At 35.6% G+C, this 25405-nt stretch overlaps 3 long non-coding RNA genes across 4 annotated transcripts; 1 reads left to right on the top strand and 2 right to left on the bottom strand.

Annotated features, from left to right (window-relative positions):
* Positions 1 to 6969: 6969 nt before the first annotated feature.
* On the bottom strand, positions 6970 to 10221 carry LOC145613971 (uncharacterized). Its single transcript, XR_014107031.1, has 3 exons — positions 10023 to 10221; positions 8885 to 9252; positions 6970 to 7777 (listed from the first exon to the last, which is right to left on the bottom strand). It is a non-coding gene; the product is annotated as an uncharacterized LOC145613971 (long non-coding RNA).
* Positions 10222 to 12262: 2041 nt separating this feature from the next.
* LOC145613967 (uncharacterized) lies at positions 12263 to 16751 on the top strand. Its single transcript, XR_014107030.1, has 4 exons — positions 12263 to 12400; positions 13586 to 13689; positions 14636 to 14729; positions 16681 to 16751. It is a non-coding gene; the product is annotated as an uncharacterized LOC145613967 (long non-coding RNA).
* A 5877-nt stretch (positions 16752 to 22628) lies between these two features.
* Positions 22629 to 25147, bottom strand: LOC145613959 (uncharacterized). Of its 2 annotated transcripts, XR_014107029.1 has the most exons (4): positions 24918 to 25147; positions 23309 to 23446; positions 23049 to 23228; positions 22629 to 22954 (listed from the first exon to the last, which is right to left on the bottom strand). It is a non-coding gene; the product is annotated as an uncharacterized LOC145613959 (long non-coding RNA). The 2 variants fall into 2 exon arrangements; XR_014107028.1 differs by lacking the exon at positions 24918 to 25147 and having other exon boundaries at positions 23309 to 24213.
* Between the last annotated feature and the right edge of the window lie 258 nt (positions 25148 to 25405).

Below are 25405 nucleotides of genomic sequence, written 5' to 3'. Positions count from 1 at the left end.
CCTCCTTCATAGTTTCGACCCCCATCATTCTCAAACCCTCAAACCGCACCACCACCTTCAACAACTCAACCAAATTTCAACTCAAATCACTCAAATTTTCACACCAAATTCACTAAAACCTTCTACATTTCCATCCAAATCATCAAATTCATACTACTTTCATCAAATTAAACCTCCAATCTCTCTCATCCATACTTGGGTACAATTTGGGGTTTTTCTATTTGGTGGATATTGGTGGCTAAAAGTGGTTCAATCTTGCTTCATATATGGTATAATCATCTTCTCTAGCTTTAATTGTTCAATTATGTCATATATTTGCAAGTTTTGATTTGTTCATGAACATGAATAGTGGTAGTACCAACTTTGATGATTTTGATGATTGATATTGGTTTTTGGATGATTATTTGAGTTGTTTGTTGTTTGATTTTACCTCACATTGTTTTGTTTGTTGATTTTGTAGCATTTGTGAGCAATTTTGTTGAGAATTTTGGAATTTGAATTTTGGTAGTGTGGGTAGTAAGGTGCTATTGTGGTATTGGTGGTTCTTCTTGTGATTGTTGATTGTTTGAGAAGAAATTGTTGGTTGTTTGGATTGGAATTGTGATTTATGGATATTGAAGTTCTTGGTTGGAGATTTTGCGGATTTTTGTGGGAATTTTGTGATTGGTTTTTGTGATCCTTGCACTTGAAATTCATCATGTCGAGAGTCCTTAAAAACCTTGTTAAGAAACGGAAAACAAACGCCTCCACTGATGAACCTACCCCAAGAACATCCTCCTCCCAAACATGTAACCCTACTCCACCACCCAAAAGAAAATTCAACGATAAAAAACACAAGAACCAATACCATATACTAAAATAAAACCGCTCCCTCAAACCCACAAGACACTACTTTCAATCCGACATGTCCGCATTGGGGATTGATGAGGATGTAAGGGAGTTGTTGATCAACCTACGAATGGGCACATTCATCTCCCGTAGCTACCGCACCTATGTTGAGCCCACTCTCGAATTCTTTGCTTCGGTTGAGATAGTTCCCGTAGAGGGTCAATATAGGGTTCAATTCAAATTTTCAACAGCTTCTTCGACCTCTCCTTAGAGCAATTCAATGCCGCTCTAGATTTTGATCCTCATGGTGACATTTTGGATCTAGAGCCTTATATTTTTGAGGAGTATGATCAGGATTCTTGGTGGGACGATATCTCCAGAGGTGGTGAGTTTGTCACCAAGCGGGCCAAGATTAGCAATGTCAACCAACCTTGTCTTTGGGTTGTTCACCGTCTTTTGGGGTACTCGATTTTCCCCAAGCAAGAGTTGGGAAAATGAGCAAATTGGAGCTCAAAATTCTTTGGTTGGCAACAAGAGGATAATATCGTGGTCGGTTGAACTTGGGGTACATTTTTGCCACCTATTGTGTAGCCTTGCAAGACCGGGACACCGGGGAGATTCCTTGTGGGGGTATGGTCACTAGACTCTTGACCAACCTCCACCTTGATCATCATTTGCCTTATTGAAAGCCGGTTGGAGATGCCGACTCCGTGTAACTTGGCATGAAAAAATTGGGGCAAATTTAATTTGTCTCTAAACATTATGAGGAGGTCAATTATGAGTGGCTTCGGGATAACAAGCATTGGTGCTACCTTCCCAACCCATCTTTGACATCTCTCCACCGGACGGACAACCCTAATGTGTGGCATGTCCCCAAGAGCTTCCGCCGCCCATTCTTTGACTCCGATGAGGAAGAAGAAGAAGAAGAAGTTGAGGAAGAACAACATCATCAACAACAACAACAACGTCAACAACAACAACAACAACAACAACATCAAGGGCAAACGCAACAACCTCAACTTGCTAGCTCCGACTTGGAGGCCCTTAGTAACCAAATGAGTGGGTTACAAATTCGCTTGGAGGGCATGCATGACCAAGATTTTGAGGCCCTCTACTCCCATATGCGAGGTATTTTCGAAATGCAACAAGGTATGTTCATTCAACAACAACAACTTTATGATGCGGAGGTTAACCGAGGGAGCATCACTCCCCCGGTTAACTATCCTTTATTTCCGCCCCAGCAAGGTCCTATACCTTCGCATGGGAATCCTTATTGTCAAGGGCCTTTAGATTTCGGTATCGAGCCCCATTCTTACCCGGACGAGCGTGGTAACTACGATTACCGTGCTCCCGGAGGGTGTGACTATAGGGGTGACCCTAATTACCCCTATGTACACCCTAACCATCCATTTGAGCTCACCTTGCCTGAGCAATTCACACCTCTTGCCCCTTGGCAACAAGATAACTTCAAGGAGCATTATGGTTGGCCCGAAGGATTCACCGGAGGTTGGGCTCCTTACTCACCCCCAACCTTCGATGACTACATGGGAAACAATGATTCTAATGAAGTCGGGCCAAGTGGTGGTGGTAATGACGAGTCTTAGTTCCCTCTCTTTTGTACCTCTTACCTCCATCCCTTATGTTTATGTGCTTGATTTGTATTGTTGGGATGTTGAGATGTATTCATGTTTAGCTTGGGGGAACTTCTTTGTATCTCGGTTGCCAATATTTGTTGTTGTTGCATACCTTGAATTTTATTTGCCTCTTGCATGATGGTTTCCTTATCTTGGTCTCTAGTCTTGTTGTTGTTTGTTGCTAGTCCCATGAGTTTGTTTTGCCATTGTTGTTGTGATAATTTCCTTGTGATGATGTTGATTGTTTCTTGCTCCCTTATATCCAAAACCCTTATATCCAAAACCCTTGAATTCGAATCCCTTTGAATCCAAATCTTGTAGTTTAGTACCTTTTAGTTAGTTAGTTGTTTAGTTGTTTACTTAGTTTTTCTTTAATTTTCGTTTTGGTTTTTGTTAGCCTAATTTTGCTCAATTGTTTAATGTTTTTGTTAGCTTAGTTTAGTTTTACTTTTTAGTATCTTTTTCTTTTGTTTTGAAGTTACTAACCTTTTTCTTTGTTTATAGCTTCTTTTACTTTTCTTGTTCTCACACCGCTTTTTGATGATGCTTACAATTTTGGAGCGCAACGATGGTGGTTCTTTCTTTCACCTTTGTGTATTATGCTAAGCATGGATAGCCTAGTGAGACCTTTCTAATTTTTCTCTTTATTTTCTTTGGATGCATAGATTAGGTTTAGTTTAGGGGAAGTTGAACGGTTCGAGGATGATTGCTTGTTAACACGTAATGTGTTTGGGATCGATGATGATGTTGTCATTCGATCAATTGTATGTCGATTGGGATATATGTGTTTAACTCGCTTTCTAGTTCCTTTCTCCATTTTTCCTATTCTTCCTTTGTCTATGGCTTTCCTTTTCTTTTATTTTCCTTTTATTTTTCTTTTCTTTTATTTTTCCTTTGTTCTTGTTTTGGTTTGTGGTATGATTTTGAGGCTTATTTTCCATTTTTATTTTCCTTATGAATTGGACTTTGTACATTGGACTTTGTCTTTTGCATGAATTTCTTCCTAGGTAGTAAAGGTATGCACGGTTTGAGACTATGTTTGGTTGACTCTAGGATAGGTGTATGCTAGGGTAGTTGGTTTGAACTAGGAGGATCATGAAGCCGGATTCTACTTGTTTGTGGCATGTTGGTAGTTGCTCCCTATAGTCAATTTGACACCTCTAGTGAGTTTTTGCTACATCCATGTGAGGTTCATCGTTTTTCAAGCCTTCAACCTATTTTGTATGAGCGGCGTGGATCCTTGACTATTGCAAACCTAATCTATAAAGCTTGATTTATGATTCTTAAACCCGAGACCGAGCTATCTAGGGAGGACAAAGGCACCTTTTTCGGGGTGGTATTTTTCATTTTTAGGATAGTTTGTTTAATATTTGTTTTTGGGTTTACATTTGCCTTCTTGCAACCATTTGAGCCCGTTTTCTTATTTTCAAGCCACATCTTTAGATCTTTGGCCTTTTGTTTCATTTTCTTTATTTTCTTGTTTTTGTGAAGCAATTGATCATTCTTGAAGGAGTTTGTGGTGACATAGTTGAGATATGTGGTTAAATTGATGCAAGCTTGTGATTTTATCTTCTTTGTGAATAATGGCAAATGAGTATGAGCAAAAGCCGTTGTAGGGAATAATTTTAAGCCTTAAAATCCCACTAGCTTGAACCCCACTGTGATCATACACTAAAGTACGGTGGCGTCCAAAAGGGAAGAAGATAGAGCAAAAGAGTCGCCAACAAGTTTTTTAGGAACTTGTAAACCGTTCACGAGGTGAAGGTTACACCCCTTAACGATCCAAGAGATCGTCAACTCCATAAGGTCTAGAACCAAATAAGGGTTCGTGGATGAAGGTACAAATCCAACCTAAAAGAGATTGAACCTGCCCTAATAATAGGCCTCTACTTTATTCTGATCGTATTCATGTGCGCTTTCTGATTAACATGCAATCATTAGGTTTAACCTAAACCTGTTTATCTATGTTGGTTGAATTTAATGCACAAATAAACTATTATTGGCGATCACTTGAAATTATAATCACATTAACCCTAAACAAGATTATTAATTATCTTATTAAGCGTGATTGCAAGTACAAATTCCCTTTAACATGCATAAAAGGTGTGATCAAGCAATAAATAAAATATCAAGCAACATAATAAATAATAATCATGAACAATTATGAATATCATAATCATAGCAATCATAATTAATAATAATCATAATAATCATAACTACAATAATATTCATGTTAAAGCATAAAAGCAAGATCCTAGGCATGATACTAACAAGATTAATAACAAACCCTAGCATGTCACTAAGCAATAAAAATCATATCTTTAGCCCTAACATGATACTAACAATCATAAATATTAGGAAGAACATAGGAAGCATCTTAGGAATCATAATAAGCATATCTAATATTAAAAATACCCTAGACATGATACTAGGAATATCATAATAACAATATAAACATGATTTCTACATCATAATGTTAATAAATCAATTAAAGCACTTACTTTGATGCTTCGTACCTCTTTCTAATAACAAAATACACACGTGAGTAACTTCAAGGAAAATAATAATCAAAACAATTAAATTAAATAATTGAAATAGAGATTTGGGACCAAACCCTCAGAAATTAAACCTTTCACGTCTAGGGCGAAGGCAACTTCGAATATGGCTAGGTGTTTCTAGATCTTGTGAATGCGGAATTTTGTATGAAAACAAAGTAAGAAAGAATTGAATGAAAGAATGCTAAAGAAAACTTGTGAATGAGGAGAATTGGTGAATTGAAATAAGAATTGATGAATTGGTTGTAGGTGAATGAAAACGGAATTTTTAATACGATATTTATAGAGAAAATCAGCCAAAAAGGATAATTTAACAAAACAGAGTCTGACGCACGCAAAACGAGGTTGGCGCCAACCCTGGCTAGCTGGCGCTAGGCACCAGTAGCTAGCGCCAGGCGCCAAGCCTGGTTCCAGGCGCCAAGGCCTGGGGTTGGACGCCAGTCTTGATTCTAACGCGTTTTCGAAAATCCGATAAGTTTACCGTACTGGAGGATAAAATAATATAATTCCTTCGAAAATGCTATTTGATTTTGATTAAAACTCTGAAAAGTCAACAAAGTCAACTTATCAATGCTAATTGAATTAGGAATGAAAAGAACCTTCTAGAAGAATCTAGAAGACTAAAACCATTCCTAATTCTATTAGGAATGATAAATCATATTAGGCCCTCCCCTAGATCATTGGGCCGCATATTAGGCTCAAACCGGCACTACAACAATTCACCACTTGTGCCACGAATTATGCCACGGGAATTCTAAATTTGTGGCATAATTTGATCTTGCCACGGGAAAAATTAAAATCAATAATAAACTTAACATGACAACAAATATTATGCCACGGGAAAAATGATGTTCGTGGCTAACCAAAACTAGTGCCACGACTTTAGTTTTTTCCCGTAGCAAATAAACACTTATGCTACTTGTATTTATCTTCCCGTGGCAAATAGACAATGGTGCCACGAGAATAATGACAACATTATTCTCGTGGCAAACAAACACTTATGTCACGAATATTTTTTTCAATGTGACAATCATTATAACACTTGTGCCACATAAAAATTTATTTTCGTGGCAAACATATGTTAATATAAACCGACCATATTTCTTTTAAGGAAAATAAATTTAGTCTAATGATAGGAATCTTACGACAACATTTCTTTTTTCTTGTTTAAATTTACAGTTAGTTTCAAATATGAAATACAAATTAATATGTAAAAAAATAATTTACAAATTCTTTCAAATAAAATTGATGGAAGTATGATTATGCATTATTATAAATTTATAGATGTATGACATTTACCCAAATAATATTCAAATAAATTCATTTAAAAAATGTTGTATCTTATAATTATTGATTTTTTACAAAAAAAAAAAAAAAAAAAAAAAAAAAAAAAAAAAAAAAAACAAACCAATGTAGTGTAAAAATGGCCAAAATAATATTTTGTTTTCTGTTTTATAATTATAATTTTTTTTTAAATTTGCAATTTTAGAGCATTAGCTTAGTCTTTATGTTACAATAATTTTGAAAAAGTGGAGTACCAGTACACATTTGCTACGGTTTTATTCAAACCTTTTGCTCTGATTTTGAACCGCAAAACTAGGAGTAACACATAGCAACATGTATTTGCTACGATTCAAAATCACAGCATTTTTTACCTATTTGCTACTGTTTTATGAAAAAAACCGTAGCCTTTTCTTATTATTCGATGTTGTTCTTAATATGCAAATAGTAATCCAAAAGAATTTTATTTTCTTGTTTGCATTGTTAAGCGTAATTAATGTTGAGATTATATCTTCTTCCTTTGCTCCTATATTTTTCAATGTATTCTCAATCCACAACTTCTTATGTGTACATGAAATAAAGGAATGAGAATCAAGATCAAATTTATATCGAGTCAATAAAACATGGTCCATTTCCTTTGTATTTTGTTTATTTTTATTTATAAAACCCACAAAGGGGAGCTAATTAGATATATCAAGAAGAGCTACATCAGGAATACGACAGGGAATTACATCAAACCACATATGTTAACCCACTTCCCTATGTTGAAACTGGGCGACCTTGTTTCACAAAAAACCAAGAAACATTAAAAATGTTATTGCAAAATAACAAAATACCCCCTAAAATTACAGAAAATTCACTATAGCCAATATCTTTGCTCTTCATAGCTTGGAAGACCTTCAAACAATTACCCTCAACAACTATATTCTGGGCCCCCATATTCGCAGCAACTGCTGCCCCCACCACACGGCTTTTGCTTCAGCCATCCTCACATCCCACTTCTCACTGCCCTGCTGGACCCCTGCAGCCTTAACAGCACCAAGACCATCCCTGATCACTGCCCCCAAACCACACCCGAAGTCACCTACAAAGTCAGCATCAACATTAACCTTTAAAAGACCTGCATATGTTGTCCAACCGACAGCAGCCTTCCCTAAACAAACAGCAGCAGCACATCAGAAACCAGACTTGGAATTTCCAGCTTCGGCAGCTTCTGCATTAGTCTTTATAGCATAGCTCAGCACTTCCCCATAGTCCCTACACTTCTCCATAATCTGAAAGTCCCTAGCACCACAAATAGCCTAGCAAATGGCTATAACGTTTGCTACATCACACTCATCCATCTTCAGAAAACAGGACTCCCACCATTCAACTACACTGGCAGCACACAGTATAAAAACAAAATCATAACTTGACTTACCCAAAATAGCCCTCGCCTGAGCACAATCTTTGAGCGCATGAATTGTAGACTCAGGCTCCCTGCAGCAAATAAAGCAATCAAGGTCATAATTGTTAATACGAGACTGAATGGCACATTAAGTGAGCAAAGCATTCTGAAAACCCCTCCACGCAACCAACTTAATCCTCAGAAGGACATTTAATTTCCAGATTTTCCTTTAAATCGTAGAGGCATTTGTCTGGTCAGACTAGTGGATCCAAGGCACGCTGTCTCGCTGCATAATTTCACCTAGAGACAATCATGATGCAGGCTTAAAGGTTTGTGATCTGATTTGATACTACGACTAGCTGCTAGAAAGTGGAAAAAATTTCAGAAGTTCTATTGCATTTTGAAGTGAAGAGGGTGCTTAACATTCCCCTGAGTTCGAGGTTACCTTCTAACTCTTTGTGCTGGGATCAGGGGGGGATTATTCTGTCAAACATGGTCTATTCTTAAAGTTAGAAGATATTTCTACAAGTCAAAAAATGAAAATCTCAAGGTTAGAAAAGATCTTGGACTTCAATACTTCATGCTTCTCAGCTTCAGATGTAGTCAAGGTAAGTCTTCATTGATTTCAAAAGGCGAGTGCTCTTTGCACCCTGTGTACAGAACAAAGTCAGGCCAAAAAAACCTAGGCCACTAGTAAATTATAATAAAAATTAAAAGTACTTGGTTCTTTCTTATGATACTCTCGCACATTTTTATGTTACCAACATACTCCAACAGAAACTGAGCTAGCCTACTAGTGCAAGCTAATGTATAATGTATAATAAACAGAGAGGAATGGGGTTATAACGCAGTCCGTTAACTTGATAATGCTAGCAGAAAGAATTAACAGTTTATTGTCACTTTAAGTGGATAGAAAAGTGACAATAAACTCAATAAAATTGTTAAAGGATATATTTATCACACTTTACATAACTCACTTCTCAAATGAATCAAGTTATGAAATTGTTCACATCGCAATATAACAATCAACCAAAATAATTAATCAATACTCAACAGCAAATTAAAAACGAATCTCATAAAAATTCCCTATTAGTTTCAGATAAAAAAAACCAATTAAAAGTCAATGAAAAAGAAAAAGCTTTATGCATTCTTACACCTTCTAACAGGAAAACCAAGAAGCTTGTAACGGAGAGACTCACATTGAGCAATAGCGCAAAGTCCCCTATTGTTAACCTTCTCAGCGTAAAATTCAATGGTGTTTTCTAGAAATTTGATTCTCTTCTGCAGAATCGAGGTCAGCTCCCCTTAATCCTTCTTCTCTTCTCACGTAATACAATCAATCAAAATAACAAAATCAGAAACAAAGAATTGAAAAGATCGAATCCAAAACACAAAAAAGGGGTAAATTACGAAGAACATTCTGGGTACAAGTAGCCCTAACTCCGTCACCAGTGTAGCTATCTTCAGTGAGTTCTCTACTGAAAACTTTATTCAGTTGAGCATAAATGACACCATCAGCACCGAACTTCCAGTTCTTGCTCATCTGAGTAGCCATTGTAGCAGAGATCTCCAAGGAGAGAAGAAGTGTGTGAGAAAGAGAGGCAAAAATCACAGAATACTTAAGTCCAAATTACTTTCAAGGTACGATATATCCACAACCAGATGACACACTTGGTTTAGCTCGATCTAGATGATCACCTAACCATCGGTTACAACTTACAAACCAATTACTCCATTCCTCAATTACAAGAGTATATAAAATTCTTCTCGTCAAACAAACTTTGATGTTGTCACAGGTTTATAGCCATGAAATTCACATAAAAGCAAAAATGCCATGTTTGACAACAGCAAAAACTAACAGCACAACAATGATTATATAGTTCTATAATTCTATTAACTCCGGAAAATAGAAACATTGTAAAAGATATCAATTTTTTTATTTCTTTCAATTTAGTAGTTGACCACAAATTGTTATAAGAAATTGTTTTCTGGCATCCAATAGATGTTATTTATGAAAGTTGACATTCATTAAGGCATAACTCGATGTGATTAAATTAAATTCTATTAATTTATAAGAATTAGACCATGCCGTAATCTCTAAATTGATCCAAAACCCCACAATCTGGAAAAATCGATGCTCTATTTCCCTAAAACCAAAATTTCAAAATTTTATTATACCTAAAATTCAAATCAAATTATTGTAATTCAAGAATACTGAATGAATTATATCTGCAAATTAATTAAATAATCCGAATGAATTAACAAATATATCAGAATTAGATTGACAATTTCACCTGAATCAAATTATTGTAGAATAAGAAAAGATAGAAAGCCTACTTGGATGATGCAGTGGTAGGGCAACAGTGCGGTGGTGCGGAGGTGCGGAGATGCGGAGGTGCAGTAGTGCGGCGGTAGGAGCGGTGGTCGAGTGGTGAAGCAGTATCGTTATTCCAGAGCAATATCACCAAGAAGCTTCTGTTAACCTTATTAAGTTCTCTGGAGCTTAGATGTGCCTTGGAGGGAGTTTATCAGCAGAATATTGCTTCTTAGAGGGAGGAGTTTCCCACGAAATTTTAAGTAGGTTAATTAGAGGGAGGAGTTTCCCACGAAATTTTTACTTGTATGAGTATATTTGTAAAATATAATATTTGATAGATGATTATTATTATTATTATTATTATTTAATTCACTTATGTGTAAAATTGTAATTTTATATTCGATTTTTCACTAAATAAATATAAATTAATATCGTGTATAACAATTATTACATAATACTATTATGTAATAACATGAATAAATATAATTGAAGATCGTGTATAACAATTTGCTATAGGTAATTCGAATAAAATTGAGCCAAACTGAATTAGTAATTCGGTTTGAAAATTTTTAAGAAATAATTTTGTTCGGATCGGGTCAAAAAAGTAAAAATGTTCAAACTTAGGGTTGAACCTAGTTCATTTAGCTTATAAGTGGAGTCAATTCGGTTGTGATTAGAAACAGGTTCGTTCGGATTCAATTTTGTTTTTGTACGATATGTATTCGTTTTAGGTTATAAACAATCCGCATTAGAAATGACTCGAGTTTAAATCAAGTTGGTTTGAAACACATCGATTTTGGAGCGGGTTTTCTTAGGTTAATGCAGGTTTAATTTGAGATCATATTGATTGAGCTTTATACTCTATGCGGTGGCTAAAGGGGTCTTGTTAATCAAGTAACGTGTTAAAATGACTCGATTCAAACATGTTTTAACAATAAAATAATATATTTCTAATCATTTTATTTAAGATCGTTAAGATAGTATTTTTAATAAAATTATATTGTTGTTACATGTTTTTAACAATAAAATGATAAAATTATGTAATAATAGTTATAATCAAACGATATTGTTCTTACATGTCTTTATAACCTTATTTCATAACGCATGTTTTCAACACTTAGCTTACTTTTCTGATCGATAAGTGATCATCAATTACATATTTATACATTATCGCCTATAATTTTACACAACCACATTAAATTAGAGTACTTGTCAAAATAAAAATAAAAATTAGAGTAATAGATAGTGTAAATAATTAAGGAAAATGATATAAATAACTCCATCTATTTCAAATTTGAAGGAAAGTATATGTATAATTCTTAAAATCTTAGGTAAACCACAATATATTCATTTGAGAAAACAATAAGATATTATAAGAATCGGTTGTTATTGTACTAATTTCTTCATAATAATAATTAAGTTACTGTGAAGACAACATATAGTATTAATTAGGTTACATAAATATGCATGCAAGTTTCATTGATTATTAAATGTAATAAAACACAATTATGTTTCTACTTGTTCCAATACATATAGTTCTTGTTTCTATCAACTCAAGATTCAAATTATATTAACTTTGTTTCTAATGTAACAAAATCTTACATTAGTTATATATAGAGTAGTCAAAAGTTAGTTGACCCGACCCGAATATTTTAACAGAACGAACTTAATCATCATGACTAAGTATATTTGAACTCAAGAAAATAATGACCAGAACCTGACCCAAATATGAGAATCACACAAACTCGTTCTAACACATTGAAACCCAAATTAATCCTGACTTGTTACTTATTCGACCTTAATTTTAACTCAACATCTTGTTGATGAATGAATCAAACCGAATCGGATCATAAGAATAACTCTAACTGATTTGACTTAATTGATTAAAAATGAATTGACCTGTTTTAGACTCGATTGGAATAAAACCCGTAATAAATATAAACAAACTGAACTGATGACCCGGTAACTTTAAAAAACGACCCGAACCAACGTATTAGCTCTTTGACCCCGCTATAACCAAACCCATTATTACATGAAACCGATAAAATGTAACCCAAAATTGAACCGTTGACCCGAATTGACCCCTAAAAATGATCAATTGATCATCATTCCTCTACAAAAAAAAAAAAAAAAAAAGAAACAAACAAACAAAATTTACTTCTCTAGTAGAGCTGGCTATTAGGAGGTTAATTAAAAAAACTCAAAATTTTTAGCACAAAAAATCATTAGCCGCCAATTTGATTATAAGAAAAAGAAAAAACAAAATAAGAAAAATCAACTAATTTTGCCTCAAAACAAAAACCCTCGTTGCAGAAGGATTTCTGTTCGAAAATTCGAGAATCCCTAATTCTAAGAGTCGATTATACTCGCAAGATCACATCTTCAACAAAATTTCAAGGTAAGATCTATTTACTGACTCTTGCTGCTTGATTTCTTTTTTGCAATTTGGATTTTCATTATTCTGATTCAGTTTCTTATAATCTGATTTTTCTTATAATCAATTAATACTTTCTACTTTAATCTCAGTATTTTTTGCAAGTTCTTTTATTGTCTAATTATTTATCTTTCATTTCAGTTATTTTGTATAGCATCTTGCCTAATTTCATGTAATTAATTTAATTTCTGTAATCTCTCAAAAAAAAAAAGTTAATTTCTGTAAAAAGTAATTACTTTGATTTTATTTCTGTGTATAATATAATCTCTTTTTTTCTGATAACTGTTTGCATGCGTTTCATTTTCATTTTTTTTATTGTGTTCTCGTAAACAAATTAATTATTAGAAAATATAATCTCTCTAAAAAAAACTAATTATATTTTAATGATTAAAGTGTATTCAATTTAAAGCATTATAATAAGGTTGTGTGGTGGACTGGTGGGTGATGTATGTGGGGAGGGGTTGCATTTTATGGGGCGGTTGTATGGTGGGGGGGCAGAATGGCAGATGCAGGGAAGGGGAAGAAGTTGGGAGGGTGCAGGTGCAGTGAAGTGGCAGGTGCAGGGGAATGTTGTCCTTCCTATCTGAACTAGTGCCCAGAGTAGGCAAAGTGATTTAGGCCACCAGAATGAAGACACATTACTTCATGATTTTATCTACTTCAAGAATTTAGGAGCAAGTTAGATGTTCTTGCTTAGACATGATTATTAACTTTGTGATGTCGGCCTTCTTGTCTGGCTTTAAAGCTAAGACTGCCATAGTTTGTTGCTACTTTCGTGCATTTTTTTGGTTGTTGATTGATCCAAAGAGCTGCCGATGCTATCTCTGTGAAGCTTGTAACATGGTTATTTGATGCTATGACTTGTGGCTTTTTGTTATCTAATAAGTGTATACTACTTTGCTGGTTATGATATGGATCTAAGTGATTCAAGTAGTAACTCACATGCAAAAACTAACTTTGAACAATGTCGTGAATTTTGTATGGCTCAGTTGATTTGGGTTAATTTTATTTTCTTAATTTTGAGATGGTTCCTTAGCTGATTTAGTTTAATTAATTTGGTATTTGTACGGTAATTAATTTTATTTTTTGGGTTAAATTTGTTCAATTTTCTGATACATTATTTGCTTTTTTGGGGTGTAATACTACAAGTGTATTCACGGTGGAGGAAGCGGCCAGCAGCTTTTGAAGACAATGCCAGGAGGCAGCTTGAGTGAAAGCAGAAAAACAACATTAATACTCCACTAAGGATAGGGGTATTGGTAGCCTGCAATGTTTGAATTTCTGATTCTCTTTAATTATTATCTATTTGACAGTCTTGGTGGCCATTAGGCCATTTTAGTTTCATATGATGTTCCAATTTTTCACCTTTGTTGAGTTGTTCCTTCTTTCTCTTTGGTGGTCTTAGTGAGAGAAAAGTGTTTGAATTACTTGATAGTTAAATATTGGTAAATGACTTTGTACCTTAGAAAGCTAGACTAGTGATATGAAAATTGAAAATTGATGAGTACAATTAGTTGCAGCCTTTGATTGACATTTAGTGATAGTCTCCATGCTAATTGCACATGATATCTAAGAGTAGCTGTGAATGTAGAAATCCATGTTTGATTTTCTGCTCGTGTACTATATAGTATTCACTACATGCATACACTGCCGGTGCAACCTGCTGCCAGCTGCTGCACTGTGATCCGCTGCTGTGAGCCTGCTTGTTATATATATATATGTGTGTGTGTGTGTGTGTGTGTGTGTGTGTGTGTTATTCTTCTTGTGTGTGTGTGAGCCTGCTTACATCACGGTAATATGTTATCATAATAAACTTGTTTATTAGGTTTTTTCTTTCACTTATTCATTAGTAAACATTGCCAATTTCCCTTTGAGCATTAATTTTCTAATTTTTATCTTTTGCTTGAGAACTGGTCATTTGATGATCATGAAAATAGGCGGGAGAGTATTGTAAAACAAACATGCACAAGCTCTATTTAGAGTTGCAAGGAACAAATTGAATTCAAAGGATTTTATAAAGAGTTAAAGACAAAAGATGAATGTCTCAAAAATAAGCCTAGTCATTTGACTAAAATTGAATGGAAGTTCTTTGTTGACTATTGGAGTGATGAAACAGTTATGGTAATAATATACACCATTATTATATGTTTATTGTTATGTAGATAACACATCTAATTAATTAAATCCTTTTTACTATAGGAGAAGAACGAAAAAGCAAGTGAAAGTAGGACTCATCAGGAGATGCCTCACTACAACGGCACTAAACGCTTCGGTCGCACTAGACAAGAAATTTGTATGTAACTTTTTACATTTAATTTTTTATCCTTGCATTTTATATTTTAATGGCTACATTATGTGCACACTAGCCCTGCCCACTACTTGCACACATTCCACTGGCTCCCCCCTTCCCCCCCTTGCTTGGATACATCCCGCCCCTCTTTAGTGATTTAATACTCATTTTCTTATCTGTATTCATCATTTTATTCATTCCCACAACCAAGAATACTAATTCTTCATTCAGAATCATTTCTGCTGATGTAAATACTGTTTGAGCTTAGCATACTTAGTTTTGGGTTCATTGGTTTTTGAGTATAAGATAAGAAAGGAAAAGACTATTTTGTCCTTGCATGAATGGCTGGATTCGTATATGTGTGCATTGATTTTTCCCCATCCAAAATTTTCAGACTTATAAAATATATTTCATAATAGAATCTGAATACAGATCTTCACCATCCTTCCATAATTAAGATAATTTACATTCACACAACTAAAAAAAACTGCCAAAATCTTTTAGATGTCATAAGCCACCGTAATTTACACCAAGGCTAGCCTTCTGCACAAGGAACCACATCCTGTAAATCTTTGACAACTTCAGCTTGTGTGCTTTGCCTAGCCAGTAATGACATTCACTGATGATGCATTGTTTTCACAAATGAATCCCTGGAAAATATATTCTGCATACACATAGTAGACAATCAGAATTCTTTTTGCTTGCTTAAAAAAAATTATTTTCTTCATCTAAAAGGGGGTGGGGGTTGTGGGGGGGGGGGGAGGTAATTGTTTAGATGCAGAGTCAGGTGCTGTAGTAAGTGCCGGATTAGAAGTCTATAGGCACATGATTTGTGAAGATTACTCTAGAATAGTGATAGAAGCTATTGAAAGGAAAGCATGAAATCAATGTTTCACATAATTTGCACATTTTGATTGAAATGGAAGGTGAACCTTCTCCAACTTGCCCAACCTGCAAGGTTTATTCTGTAACTAATTGTAGTTTTTGGCAAACTGAATTCTTTCTTACTTCATGTTTAGAATCTAGTCCATTATTGGTAGGGTTTTATCTGTTAGCTCAATGTGGGTTAACTTATTGAGACATTGCTGTGTGCTTGGAGTAATTTTGTTTTAGATTGTATCTTTTACCTCTAAGGGCTTTGACTGATAGTTCTAGTTAAGGAGGTGAGGTCTGTAGCCGTCCAGGCTTGGAAAAATCAACCCAGACCCAATTCATAATCTGGATCCAAAACAGTGACCCAAAACTTAACTTGAAAGCTGATGTAACTGAACCGAAACCCAACCTGACCCAAAGTAGAGTTGACTTGCTTTTGACATGATACTTGATTTTACCTGAACCTGAAGTTAGGTAATAGCATAAATGGTAACTTCCGAAAATGAACAACTGAAGAAGCAGCCTATAGAACTTTTTAATTTTGTAAGGTGTAGTTCCATGCTTCCCTGTATTGTCTGTGATGTTCTATTGCTTCCAGGAGCTGTTTTGGTACACACCACACCAGCCTCCATGCACGCACACCAGCCTCCCTGCACACCAGCACCACACACTCCTGCCACCTTCTTGTATACACCTGCCTACCCTCCTACACACACCCCCTCGGCGTCAGCTTGCACAAACTTGACCCCTTCCTTGGCACAAAATATGATTTTAAAAACTCTTGAATGTTTTTAGAGGAAAAAAAATGGTGGGAAGTGTTCTCGAGTTGGTGAATTTTTACATGGACATCAGTATGATTAATCAACTTGAACTTTTTATTATTGTTAAGTCGTTAATATTTATAGGTCATCGATGCTTCATTCTTGGAACTCTGTTATACAATAGTTACAATAAATTTTTCCTCTTGTGCTACTTTATATTTACAGTCAAGCTTCTTTTATATTCAATTTCAATAAGATTTGAATGTTGTCAATTTGACATTTTCGTTTTATTGACTTGATTATATATTTATGTATTGTAGGTAAAAAGGCGCGAAGGAGCATTGTCGCATGCTATAAGAGTTTTTTTTTTTTTTTGTTTTTTTTTTTTTTTTTTTTTTTGGGGGGGGGGGGGGGGAACGAATATGTATTTATTGGTCTTTAACAAAAAGATTATTTCAATTATGTTTGTAACGATTGCCGAATTCTAATATGTTTGAATGTATGGGATGCTGTGATTATATCTATTTCAGCAATGAAAAATGTTATGTTTGAGAAAAATTCCTTTTTTAATATTTAGCTATGCTTGTACTGTTAATTCTACAAAAAAAGCTTAATCCTATTGAATTTAGTAGCTACGGATAGTAACGTGGCAATGAACTACAATAGTAATGTGGCAATAGATTTATTTGCCACAGTATTAATCGTGGCAAAGAAATTAATTAGTCACGGTAATATAATTAACTAGGCACGGTAATATGTGCGGTGACAAAGTTTATTAGCCACGGTATATTATGTGGCAAAAAAGCTTATTAGCCACGGTAATGTTTGTGGCAACAAAATTTATTAGCCACGATAAAATTCGTGGCAAAGTACTTTTCAGCCACGTTAGTATTCGTGGCGAAAATAATTAGTTTGCCACGGGCATACCCGTGGCATAAAATTCAAAACTTGCCACGACATCTATTTTCCCGTGGCAAATATCCTAGCCACGGCCTCTTGTGTCACGGGAGTAAAATTCAAAATTCCCGTGGCTATATTTCATGGCCACGGGAATTTTAAACTTGTGCCACGATTTTACACGTGGCACAAAGGTCAATTTGTTGTAGTGCGGGCCCAGTTTAGTAAATTGGCCATAACTTCCTCAATATTCATCGGAATTGGGCTTATAATATATCGTTGGAAAGGTCTTTGCAAGCCCCATCCAACTACACTACTATCGGACCCATATCATGGACCAACCAAACTGGATTGGCTGTTTTCTTAAAATAAAGTTTTCAAAAACAGAGAGAAAAGAAATAAAAACTTTCCGCAACACTAGACCTTTCCACACTTTCGTTTCATTCGATTATGATTCGACGTGAAAGATACTCATCACTGGGTTTGATTTTGGGGAGACACAAATGGGTATCTACAGAAGCCCCCACTTTGACTGAGTTTGGAGAAACACAAGTTTCGAAAACAAAAGTCAAAGTATCGATAGGGACGGAGAATGATTCAGAACGTTCTGCGATCCTAAATCACTCTTGTACGCCGATATATGCAAAACTAGCGTTAGTTAAACAGATAAAAGAGTTAAGAAACGCGTATCTTGCACCGTCGAGCACACGTCTCTAAAAGTAACCGATTTGCTGCCGCTTCCTTGTTGTTTTGATGACCTTCTGCAAGCTAGAGAATGTCATCCCGCTTGAAAACTGCTACGCCTGTAACTGCTTCCAAATTTGGAAGATTGCTTCGCCTGAAACGACCTTCCTCCGCTATGATAATATTCCACATCCAAGGGAATACTATCAAAGATTATTTCTCTTGAAACAATCCTCAATTGTTTGTGACAACTCTCCACAATCTAGGGAACGCCACCTTGCTGTTTTGATGTTCACTCGTCTCTGAACAAAGAGCTTCTTTTTTGATATGACTCTAATTTCCGCTGTGATAGTCTTCGAAAAGATCACTGCTTCTTAATGTTTGCTATGCCAGTACGTCGGTACTTTGCTGCTTGTGAACCAGTATGTCGGTGCTTTTGTTGTGATGACAATCCTCTTTTCTTTGGGAATAGTTGCCAACACAACTCTTGTATGATGTATGACAATCCAATTTAGGGAAAATTGTCAATGCCACGTAACAATCCATCCTTGGAAATGTTGTCACGATGAAGCGACAATCCGTACCTCGGAAAATTTGCCAAAATCCAATTTTTGGAAAAGTTGCCAATGCTTCGTAACAATCTTTCATAAGAACTTTGCTACGATCGACAATCCACATCTTGGAATATAACTCTTGAAAGCAATCCACCTTGGAAATTTGCCAATGCTATGCGACAATCCTTTTGGGAAAATATTGCCACTATTGACAATCCGCGTCTTGGAACATTTGCAAAAAAGAGTCGACCGACAATCCACTTCGGGAAAATTTGCCACTTACTGGAATGAATGACAATCCACGTTGAGGAACTTTTGTCGATATTTATGATGAATAGAAACCTACAACAATCCTTTGGGAAATTTTGCTATAGGGAACTGGGTGTATGATAATCCAATCTCGGAAAACTTGCCAGCGATCTATGAATATATGACAATCCGAACTTGGAAAAACTTGCCAAACAAAGAAGGAGCACGACAATCCACGCTTGGAAACTTTGCCAGAGATGACAATCCAATCTTGGAAAAATTGTCGTTGAAGAAGATGCACGACAATCCATTTTTGGAAATATTGTCAGTTGGGGATGACAATCCAATTTTTGGAAAACTTTGTCGTTTAATAAGAATGCGCGACAATCCATATTTGGAAATATTTTCGTTTAAGTGCTTGCTTTTGAACCGATGCTTTGGTGTTTGTAATGAGCCAATACTTAGGCGCTTAAGCTAAGTGAGACGATCTTTCGTCAGGTCGATCACTTATTGCAATTGTAATCAAACCGGCTACTTAATCATGTCAAATTGCTTATAGGGGTTAACTGGCGTACAAAGGAACCCGAAATTGCTGCATGAGGTCGAAATCACCTTTTTGAGAGGCTTCGAGCTCTATCGTTGCTGAGATATCTCTGGCGCCAAGAATTGGAGTAGGGTATTCCCTATTCTGCTGCACCTGTATTTATTTTTGACTATAGAACTTTGCCAATTTCTTTAATCATCTTAGGGTTGACCTAAGTTTTAGCATTGCTTGACTCATTGACTTAACACAACTCAAGGCATAAACTTGACTCGATATGATTGACTAACTCGAGGTTGACTCGACTCAAAGTAAAATGACACGTGTGACTCGTGACCCGTGTGTGCATAGTGCTGATTGTGCGACTCGAAAATGCAAAAAGAAAAATTTTTCCGTCATTTTCGTGGAGGGTACCGACTTTCTCCCGAAAAAGAAAGACGCGAAAAAGAATCAAAAGTTTTGAAGATGCATGTTGAATGAGCTTAGTCAAATGTGTTTGATACTATCTCTCAAGGTGCAAGGATTAATTCATCCTAGGCTATCTCAACTGTTGACTCCATGATGAAAGTATTTGGGTAACTTAGACACGGAGGCTAAGCACTTCATACTTCGTGATGCAATGACAATTATGAGTGATTTTGACGAAGCATGCTTCAGCGTTAAGATTTCATGACAAAGGGTTCCTAAGGGAAATATATTTGGTCATGTATGCGTGATGTGTGTGATAGTGACACTAAAGTTAGGCCGCAAGAGCTAAGTGTGTGGAAAAATATATTATTGAAAAGAGTCAAATGGTGGTGACTCTTAGGCTAGGTAAGCTAATGATGTAGGGATCAAGCCCCCAAGTCTAGCTCTAAGTGAAAAGGGATGAGCACAGGGGATCCCTTGATATGATCATGGTGTAAGTGTGTGAATGTGAATATGAATGCATTTTTATTACGGCCGCACCTCGATGTGAGGTTGCCTACGTATCCGTTAGGAATCAGGCCGAACGTAGCTCTAGCCGAACCTCGCACAAGTGTGTATACCTCAAAAAAGGTCTTTTTAAGGGTTGTAACGTGGTTAGACTAAAGGTTTGAAGAAGAAGGGGATAAAGGCTCAAGACCCTAGATAAGCCCCCAAGGTGTGCAACCTTGCTTTTGAATATTTGTATTTTTATGCTTGAGGTTTTCTACTCTTTTTTTAGCTCTTTCTTTTGTTTTAGCATCTATTTTATGTTTATAAGTGTGGACAATCCCGATCATGCGGTCTATCACTCACTTGGCATTCATGTTTCTCGGGCACGGTACCGAGCACTCGATAAGAGACGCAATATGAGACGTGTTCTTATCGAAGATATTTTCATATCAAAGACATTAGAACACTTGCCCTTTTGTACACTTTTATTTATTTTTTTGCTTTTGCTTATTTTTAATTAATTTTTTTTGGATTCACTCAAGCTTAGAATTGCATAAGTTACACACAATCCCATCCTAAGGTTAGATAGATGTAGGTTGAAAAAATAAAGGTTTATCGTTAGACGAGGCTCAAAGTGGTTTATGAAGAAAGGATGTATAATTGAAGGGTGAAAGGTAATATGATGTGGCTACGAGGGGTGCCTCAAATCATTGGTATACCTTGTGCTTAATTTGACATGGATTTTTTTTTTTTTTTTTTTTTTTTTTTTTTTTTTTTTTGCAATGCAATGTGATGATCATATGCAAGGAAATAAATGCTCATTTTATTAAAGAAAATAAAGAATCTACAAAATTAATCTAAGGAAAGGAAAAGGTGCCTATGCTAGACTTATTGGGGAAAGGAAAAAAATGAAAAAGAAATAGAAAAAAGAGGCCATGAAATCTTGTCGTTGCAGCTCGCCTCTTGTCTTGTGTCATTCGCTTCATCATCACCCAGTCTTCTCGCTAGCTAGAGGCAATGGGACCTTATTTGCCTCTATGAGATCTTGAATGAGATTTTGAAACCTGTAGCATTCATCAGTAGTATGACCGTTTCCTCGATGGTACTTGCAATAGGAGTTTGGATTCCATATCGAAGATCGATTTTCTGGTGTTGGATCCTCGGTAGGGCCAATAGGTTTGATTAATCCTCGGTCATAGAGACGATCGAAAGCAGCATCGTAGGTCATTCCAATGGGTGTGAACTCTCGCCTGGGTTTCCTTTTAGATCCTTGATTGTCCATGGCTAAGACATCATTATGGTCAAAGGTACTAACATTATTACTAGAGTGGGCGTTTTCGGAAGAAGAAGGATTGTCGCTCTTCTTTCCTTTCCAGCCACCGTGGTTACTATTGTTAGTAGCTTTTTGCTTTGCGAGGTCGTCTTCGATTTCAATTCCGATGTCATAAACGGCCTTGAAAGTATTCAAGTTGTGTTGATATTTTAAGTGCTTTGAATACTTTTCTTGGAGATTCTTGATAAACATCCTCACAGACTCCTTTTCGGTGGGGACCTCAATCATCTTGGCGGAAGTTTCCCTCCATTTATTAAAGAAAGAAGTAAAGCCTTCATTCTCTTTTTGTCTTAGCATCTCAAGTTGTCTATGGTCGGTTTCAACTTGGATATTGCACTTGTACCTATCAACGAAAGCGTTTACTATCGATTCCTAGGTAGAGGTTTTCTCTTTGTCAAGGGAGAAGAACCATTGTTGGCAAACAGTTTCAAGAGATAGTGGGAATAGAGAGGGGAAAACCTTCTTATCGATACACTAGTAGAAAAAGGCTTATTTGCGTCGCTCATTTATAGTGTATTTGCGTCGCTTCTATGAGCGACGCAACTGCTCGCGACGCAAATGACTTTTAAGTCATTTGCGTCGCTCCTAGGGGCGACGCAAATAAGAGTCATTTGCGTCGCTCCTTTATAAACAAGCGACGCAAATGACTTTTTTTATAAACTTATTTTTTGTCATTTGCGTCGCTCCTTTATAAACAAGCGACGCAAATGACTTTTTTTAAAAACTTATTTTTTGACATTTGCGTCACTCCTTTATAAAAGAGCGACGCAAATGACTTTTCTGATAAACTTATTTTAAGTTATTTGCGTCGCTCCTTTATAAACAAGCGACGCAAATGACTTTTTTTAAAAACTTATTTTTTGACATTTGCGTCACTCCTTTATAAAAGAGCGACGCAAATGACTTTTCTGATAAACTTATTTTAAGTCATTTGCGTCGCCCCTTTATAAACAAGCGACGCAAATGACTGAGTAAACAATACAATTGCTGTATTTGCGTCACTTGTTTGTTTAATGAGTGACGCAAATGATGTAAATTTTTTTTTTTTAATTATAATAATTGCTTGTATATGTTTGTAGTACCTGTTTTTCTTGCTAGTGGTATAAAGTAATATGCTAACGCTAATATAATTGAAATTAAAATGCAATATTATTGAATAATGCAAATGTAAATTTCGGCAGAGTATCCTTTGTAATTTGGCCTACCCATAAAATTGGGAATGACGGCATTATATTAACAAACTTTCCAATAATTTACATCTTTAGTAATCTCCAATAATGAGTGTGAAGAGCAATGGGGATTCCACCAATGAGGAGAACAAGCAGATTGTCAATTCCGCGCCAAAATGCTATGTGCTGGAAAAGGTACATGAAAACAATCTCCACCAACACCCCAACAGCAACCAAGCACAAGCATACATTCCTAATGCCAACCAAAACCTAAAAAGGAAAGAAAAAAAGCAAAATAAAGGGTTAAGAAGATAGAACAAGTAGCTATATATTTTTAGTGTTGAAATCCACTAGAACTTTTTACCTTATCCCAACATTTGACTTCATTGATGCTAAAATCCAGGCAAACATTTTTCCTAAAGAAGATTCGAGCACCTGTGGCAATGATCACAGCTTCACATGCTCCTTGTTCACAAATACAGCCAGAGTATACTGCATCCCCTGCTTTCTTAGTTACTGGAGACAAAACTCCTGTTAAAACATACTGCAAAGCACAAGAAATCATATATTCAGCAACAATAGATGCATGAAGTAAATATATTAATCACAAACATTACAACTGACCTCATCAATTATTACAGCATCGTCTCCTTCCAGTAGACGCGCATCAGCTAGAATGATGTCTCCAGCATTAATACTAATTACATCCCCAGGGACCAACTGTGAACTATACTCCTCACTCCACCAACCATCTCGCAGAACCTGATGAAATAGCCATAAATTTAGAAACAGCCTCACAAATACACGTGTATAGTCGCAACTCTCAAGTGATACTATGATACAGATAGACCAATGCAAGCATTGAAAGCATGCATACCTTTACTTTCCTAGCTAAGGGTGCCATGACGGAGGTTTGGTGATTATAGATATCTTTTTCTGTAATATGACTCATAATTGGAGCAATTAAAAGCACAAGAAAGACCGAAACAAAAAAAAAATTAGAGGAATTGGGTTTTAAAGGTTGAAGGTTGAACATTCAACTCGATTTCTGGGCGAAACTCAGGTCGGAAGGTCCAACTGAATTTCTCAAGGTAAAAACATGCAACTCGAGCCTTCAACTACTTATGTCAAATACTTTAAATCAAGATGAGTAAGGCCACTTGGATTTACATACACTTCAATAGTCCATGTTATCTTTTTATCTACAAAGCTAAACAAATCCTTCGATCATCAAACAATCAATCAATCAAACCCTAAATCTATCCTTCGATCATAACAAAGTATATGTCTCTCTCAAGAAACAAGTCAATCCAAAAACTATAATCTAAGCCACATTTTGACCTTTTACTTTCACAAACCAAGCTCATCATTGCTCAACCTATGAACTCAAGAAGACACTTTGATGAAACATTAGTAACATTACTAGTTTAAATTACGCTTTAACTTCCACTCTTAAAATCCGGAACAACAATTTGAGAACGAAGGGAGTATAATTCGTGCTTAAAACAACGAATTTACCATTAGTTTCATCACCCAATTATAATTTACAAGCCAACCATATCTTCGTTAAATTATAGCATATATCAATCATAAGAATCATATAATCATCCAAAAACAATAAAGCTTGAATATTTCCTCATCATACTAGCATAAATTCAGTTTTAAAATCTGAAAATAGTATTCAGCATCGAAAATGTAATTTTTAAATTAAAAAAAAATTGATATCCCATTAACAGAAATTATTAAATCTAATTAGTTAATTACCCCTGATTTACCAAGCCAAATTCCCAATTCCTACAAATTTTCAATTAAATAAAGAATTTGCAGCAAATAAATTAACTTGATTAAAATTGTATTGGTATGAATTCCTAGTAATACAACCAATTTTCAAAAATTAACAAAAATCAATCAACACATTTTCAGAGAACAAAACTGCAAACCGTTTTTAGAAATTATAAATTGCATTTTAAACTAAATGAATGAGCCATTCCCTAAAAAAAATAAACTAAATGAATGTGCCATTCTCAGCAACCTCAAACCCATTTTTATAGAGGCATTCTAATAATCCTATTACAAACAAAAGTATTTTGAGTTCTATCGCAATTATGACTTCAATTTCATGAAATTTTTTCGCATTACAGAAAAACAAATCAAAAATAAAAAAACCCTAGAACACAATTTACGAATTGGACGGAAAAAAAAAGACAACTTCACTAAATACAAGAAATCTTACCTTAGGTGAAATAAACTTCACACATTCAACAATGTCGAGCCTAAATGCAGTAATATGAGTGGGGCGAACACTGGTCGAACTGCTACACTAATCAAACTTCAATTATTGTTGCTGTAATTTGCTAGAACTTCCTCGGGTTTTTTGGGGGCGAAATTAATCGATTTTCCAGTCGAAAATTTCAGTCATTGCTCGAATATGAGGCCAGGATTTTTAATTGAATTTTTTGGGGTTTCTAGGGTTCAAATTCCTATAGTTTGGAGTAGATTTTTTGCTCGAAATGGGGGAATATTGGTCAGAAATGCTCAATTTTTCTGGGGTTTATGGGTTCGGATTTCTTAGGGTTTTTGGTCCAAATTTTTGCTCAAAATTGCTCAATTTTCTGCCGATTATAGGTCTTCAACTTGACTGCGATTTTGGATGTTGAATTTGCTGAGGAATCAGTGTTTTTTTGGCCGAATTTGTTGGATTTAAGGGTCGAATTTGTGGGT

This window comes from Chenopodium album, chromosome 3 (assembly GCF_948465745.1).
Source record: "Chenopodium album chromosome 3, dcCheAlbu1.1, whole genome shotgun sequence".
NCBI classification, from domain to species: Eukaryota; Viridiplantae; Streptophyta; class Magnoliopsida; order Caryophyllales; family Amaranthaceae; genus Chenopodium; species Chenopodium album.
The sequence above is the reverse complement of the archived record's forward strand: the minus strand, read 5'-3'. Positions and strand labels throughout refer to the sequence as shown.